The sequence below is a fragment of the Callospermophilus lateralis genome, chromosome 11, assembly GCF_048772815.1.
Source record: "Callospermophilus lateralis isolate mCalLat2 chromosome 11, mCalLat2.hap1, whole genome shotgun sequence".
Taxonomy (NCBI): Eukaryota; Metazoa; Chordata; class Mammalia; order Rodentia; family Sciuridae; genus Callospermophilus; species Callospermophilus lateralis.
Window position 1 is genome coordinate 57,254,893 of NC_135315.1, and position 6,255 is coordinate 57,261,147.

Below are 6,255 nucleotides of genomic sequence, written 5' to 3' on the forward strand. Positions count from 1 at the left end.
CTAAAAATAAAATTTTCTTTCTCAATTAAATTTTTATTAAAAATAATAAGTAAAAGTCATATTTTCATGCCCACTGCCCTTCTACCACAATGCCCCAAATAATCACACTGAAAGTTGACTAGATATTTATGGACTAAAAACACTGTATAATAACTAGGAAATGGAATTCTAGAATTTAAGGTGTTTTTTTTTTTCAAATATCTTTATTAATTTTGTATAAAAATAAGGCCCAAAGAGAGTCCTTGGGGCTGGAGGTCCATGGGGGAGGGCAAGGTGCACTTTATAAGTTACAGGCCAGGCTCCTGCTCAGGCTAAGCATGGCTATTTGGTTGTGGTGGTGGGGTGCTGCAAGCAGCATTTGGGGGTGAAACCCAGACTCTGCCCTCTGCTGCAGGAGGAGGCTGATGGGAGGAGGAGGGGCTGCCCAGAGTACCATCTTCCTTGAGTCCCACCCCCTACAGAATCCACCTGTAGAAATAGGCTACAGCGAGAGGTCTGAGGTGACCTGCAGCGGGGTGTCCTGGAAGGTGCCAGTGTCTATTTCTGTACGGATGTAGGGCTGGTCCCACAGATCTGTGATCATGTCTACAGTGACCTCATCATGGTCACTCACATAGATGAGTGATTCTTTCCATTGCTTCCGTTTCAGCTCAGAGATGAGGTCTATCTGTTGTTACCAGGCCTTGGGTGGAGACTTGGGTACAGGGACTCCCCCTGCCCAAGGTGTCCACATGTCCTCCTGAGCAGCTGCTTCTTTCTTCCATGGTTCCACCTCTTGCTTAGCTTTCTTGTAGGCCTTGATGAAACAGCTAAAGAGGAAAGAGAACATGGCGGGTGGAGGATGTGGTCTTGGGGTTTTCTGGGAAGTACTCCATCACAGACTCACAGACCTCCTGAGCAGTCTTGCTGTCTGCCAGCAACTTGTCCACGGTGGGAGAGTTCGCCCCCAGGAGCAACTTGAGCACCAGCTGGTCATCCTGCCATACAAACTCCTGATGGGTCAACTCCAGGTCTGACTGCAGGAAGCACATATCCCTGCACACCCCCCCCGCCCCCCAAGCTTTCCAAGGACACTGAGCCTTTCTTATTCAGAAAGTTCAAGTCACTGTGGACGCCTGTGAGCTCTGGATACTTCTCAGCAATGACCTTCACCGGGTAGTTCAGCAGCGTCTGCTTGAGGTCGGTGGACTTCATCTGCAGCAGCACATCCAGACGCTGGAGTCAGACATCGTAAGCTGCCTCATGCTTACTTCAGTTCGTGTAGTTGCCCAAGGCCAGGATGACATCCAGGATCTGGCAGAGTTTTTCGGAGACTTGGTGGACATTGAGGCTGCAATGATGGCATTCAATTGTGGCATGAGCAGCTGGGACGCATCCGGGAGGTGACACAGGAAGGTGAGTGTGGCCATGCTCTCTGGTAGGAGAGCATGGGGTTGAAGTGCAGCATGAAGCAGTCTTCTTTAGACAACTTCTCCATGGGATGATGCTCTGGCTCAAAGCAGGCAACAAGGCTGTCTGTGCTCATATTCTGTGGGCAGGAAGCAGGTCAAAAGCTCCAAGTCCAGGCTGAGAGCCTGCAGGTCCTAAGTTTCAGTGGCCTGGCAGGTGTGGTCCCAGGCTGCCCTTGCACAGAGTGACAGCCAGGTTTTTGGTCCTGTTGGCTTCAATGAGTGTTGCTTTACTGGGTGCTTTGTGGGCTGCCATGCCCTTGAGAGCACTGAGGTCCAGACTGGGGCCTCGGGACTTTGTCTTGAACTGTCCCCTGAAGTCACTCGTGTTCAGCTCCTGAAACACTTTCTCATGGTTGAGCTCGGTGAATGTGGTGCCTGTAATCTGGCTGGGTTTCGGGGCCACCCAGTTCAAGAATGGCATCTGGAACTTGGTCTGGATGGGTCTCTTGGCCTCCTAGTCTGGTCTTTGGTCTGGGCATTCCAAGGACTTCAGGGGATCAGGATACAGTGGGGGTGGGGATGGAGGTGTAGGTCTCCTAGCAATGAGGACAGGACCAGGGGCTCTGACTTTGGGAATTTTCGAAATTTCTCTTTTATTAAAGTATCTTTAGTAAATAAGACAGGTCTTTTTTAACTGATTTAAAAAGGATTTTTAAAAGCAATACATTCCTATTGCAAAGGCTACAGATAATATGAAATAGTAAAAAAGGAAGTAATGCTCATCTCCCATGAAGGACTTCTATTTCCAGTAATGGTTCATGAAATCATTTGGATCAGTTCTCTATCTGTGGACATCTACAAAAGGAAGACAAATGTGGAAACCATTGGAAAACCAACCAGGTAGTAAAAAATTACTGGCCAAGATCCAGGCATAAAACAGAAATCCCAGAGGTAAGATTGTCATGTGGGGCTGTTTCTCTCTTGGGGGGTATTGCTGGTTCTTGGCATTGCTGGAAGATGAGGAGTAAAGAACTTTTAACAGCGTTTCTGGTTAGAGAAACAAAAAATTGGAGTGTAGGGTTTGTTAAGGTGAAAGTATTCATCAATTGGGTTGAGACCACCAATCGCTGCCTTCTAGGAGACAAGATGAGCCAAAAATAATTCTGTCCTCAGTCTCAAGTCATCTGAATGGCCCAATCATGACAGAAAGGATTTGAAAAGCATGATTAATAAAGATGACCTACTTGACATATATAGGAAATTGCATCTAACAACTGCTGATTGCACATCTATTTTAAGTTCACCTGGAACATTCACAAACTAAAAAGGAAATTTAAAACATAGGAACACATTTTTAAACTTACAGTGTGAACTTTTTTTGATGTCAGTTATGGACTTTATGGTGTATTTTTTTTTTTAAAGAAATAAAGGTACAGAATACAGGCAGGGGTAATGTAAAATGAGTCTTCAAGCTGCAGAGAGTCTCTTGCTAGTTAAAAGAAAAAATATTTTGTTGTTTGCGTGGCATCGTGTGAGGACGTTTTAGGTCACTGCATTTGCTAAAGAATTTGATCACTTGCTGTTCATTTCTCCTTCATTTAGCTCTTTTGGCTTATCTCTCCCAGGAGAGAAGAGAGATATCCTCTGGCCTTCTCTAGGAATCTTGAGTCCTATCCTAGCCAGAAGTTGGTTGGGATTGGAGGATGGTAGGAGAAAGGGGCTTGGGTTAAGGACACATCCCTCTTAATTTTGGAATTGTTGACTGAGTTTTGATTGCACCTAAGTATGGAAGGTCCTCAGCTTACATTAAGTTGACTTAATTTTTTTAAACTTTATGATGGTGCAAAACTGATACACCTTTAGGATAAACATACTTCAGATTTTGAATTTTGATCTTTTTTGGGGGCTAGAGAAATGCAGAAAAACATTCTCTCACAGTGTTGGCATCTGCAGTGAGCTAAAGATTCCAATCAGCCGTGCAATAACTAGAATAAATGACGGGTACCCTACAGTGTACTGTGTTGCTAAGAGAGGAGGGTCAGCTAGGGGGTTAAGATGCATTCTTGACCTATGATATTTTCAACTTACAATAAGTGTATTAGGGTTGTGGCCCCACTGTAAGTACAGATGCATTTGTAGTAGGCACAGAGAAGAAGGTAACCATGATTTTTGGAACTTAATTATTTAAAATCAATTCCTTTATTGGAGTAATATATGCATGTCATTCAAATATTAAAATGTTTAGAGGGCTTATAAATGAAAAAAAATAATTGTACCCTGTTCCATCTTTTGTGCTATGAAGTTCCTTTTCCTAGAGACATTAACTTAGAACTTTTAAAGCTATTTCTATAAATAATATGCTTATATTGAAGTATATAATATTTTTTTAAAAATGCGGATCTTGTATTTTGATGTTGGGCTATGATGGTGCAGATTCATCTCATCCACATCGATACCCACATTCTTACCTTTGCTTTCTTATTCCCCTAATTTTAATATCCTCTCTTTTCTCCTCTATTCTTTTTTTAAATTTTTTTTTTAAGAGAGAGGGAGAGAGAGAGAGAGAATTTTAATATTTATTTTTTAGTTTTCAGCGAAAACAACATCTTTGTTTGTATGTGGTGCTAAGGATCGAACCCGGGCCGCACGCATGCCAGGCGAGCGCGCTACCGCTTGAGCCACATCCCCAGCCCTCTCCTCTATTCTTTACACTCATATTTGCATATTTGTTTATTGTTCCACCAATAATAGCATCTTGCATCTCTTCTCTGATTAAGATATTCTTAAGGACATCACTTTGGGACATAATATCCCAACCATTTTATGTTGGAGCATGAATTTATTTACATTTACATTTGATCACTGATTTGTCTTTATTGAAAATCATGTTTCCTTAGAAATTTGAAGATATTTCATAATTATTTTCTGACTTCTCATGGTGTTGATAAGCAATTTACTTTCAATCTGCTTCTCATTCTTGGTAGAGAAACTATTTTCTTTCTTTGAGGATTTTGAATGTTTACTTTAAGTCTTTTAAAATCATAAAGTAGGAAGGCGTGGCTATAAAAGTCCAGGACATTTTTCAGTCTTGAATATCATGCCACTCACCTCTGAAAAATATACTCCCACTATTTCTTTCAAAATCTCAATTCCTCTGCTTTATTTTTCAAAAATCTAATTAACAGGATGTCAAACTTCTTAGATTTATCCAACAGGTCTAATCTTTTGTATTTTTCATCTCTTATTGTTTCAGTCTTAATTTTCTTTATAATTTATTGGACTTTATTTCCAAATTTTCTTTGGAAGTTTTAATCTTGGTTCTTATTTTTAAAGCTTATTGTTAATGATCTTTTGTTAACATATAAATATCCATATAAAAGAAAGAGTTGAGTGGAATTTATTTTTTTTTATTTAATCAATTTATTTATTTGTTCTAATTTGTTATACATGACTGCCGAATGCATTTCAGTTTATAGTACACAAATGGAGCATAATTTTTCATATCTCTGATTGTACATAAAGTCACACCATTCTTGTCTTTATACATGTTCTTAGGGTAATGATATCCATTGCATCATTCTTCCTACCTCCATGCCCCCTTCCCTCCCCTCTCTCCCCTTTGCCCTATCCAAAGTTATTCCATTCCTCCCATGCTTCCCCCCACACACCTCTATTATGGATCAGAATCCATCTTTCAGAGAAAACATTCAGCCTTTGTTTTTTTGGGGGTGTGTGTGTGGATTGGCTTATTCACTTAGCATTATATTCTCCAACTCCATCCATTTACCTGAAAATGCCATGATTTTATTCTCTTTTAATGTTGAGTAATATTCCATTGTGTATATATACCACAATTTCTTTATCCATTCATCTATGGAAGGACATCTAGGTTGGTTCCACGATTTAGCTATTGTGAATTGTACTGCAATAAACACTGATGTGGCTGTGTCCCTGCAGTATGCTGTTTTTAAGTCCTTTGGGTATAGACCAAGGAGTTGGGCAGCTGGGTCAAATGGTGGTTGCATTCCAAGTTTTCTAAGGGATCTTCATTCTGCTTTCCATATTGGTTACACCATTTTGCAGTCCCACCAGCAGTATATGAGTGTGCCTTTTTCCCTACATCCTGGCCAACATTTACTGTTGCTTGTATTCTTAATAATTGCCATTCTGACTAGAGTGAGGTGAAATCTTAAAGTAGTTTTGATTTGCATTTCTCTAATTGCTAGAGATGTTGAACATTTTTTCATATATTTGATCGATTGTATATCTTCTCCTGAGAAGTGTTTATTCAGTTCCTTGGCCCTTTTATTGATTGTATTATTTGTTTTCTTGGTGTTAAGATTTTTTGAGTTCTTTATGTATCTTAGAGATTAGTGCTCTATCTGATGTGTTTGTGGTAAAAATGTGCTGCCATTCTGTAGGCTTTCTATTCACTTCACTTATTTTTTCTTTTGCTGAGAAGAAGCTTTACAATTTGAATCCATCCCATTTATTGATTCTTGATTTTAATTCTTGAGATATAGGAGTCTTATTAAGGAAGTCAGAGCCTAATCCAAAATGATGTAGATTTGGGCATACGTATTCTTCTATTAGGTGTAGGGTCTCTGATCTAATTCATAGGCCCTTGATCCACTTTGAGTTGAGTTTTGTGCATTATGAGAGACAGATAATAATTTCATTTTGCTGCATGTGGATTTCCAGGTTTCCCAGCACCATTTGTTGATGATGCTATCTTTTCTCCAATATACGTTTTTGGCACCTTTGTCTAATATAAGATAACTGTGATTATGTGAGTTTGTCTCTATGTCCTCTATTCTATATCATTGGTCTCCAAGTCTATTTTAGTGCCAATACCATGCTGGTT

The 6,255-nt window shown here is 40.0% G+C and overlaps 1 pseudogene; it reads right to left on the reverse strand.

Moving 5' to 3' along the window:
* Nucleotides 1–481: 481 nt before the first annotated feature.
* On the reverse strand, nucleotides 482–1,872 carry LOC143410547 (formin-like protein 1 pseudogene; annotated as a pseudogene).
* Between the last annotated feature and the right edge of the window lie 4,383 nt (nucleotides 1,873–6,255).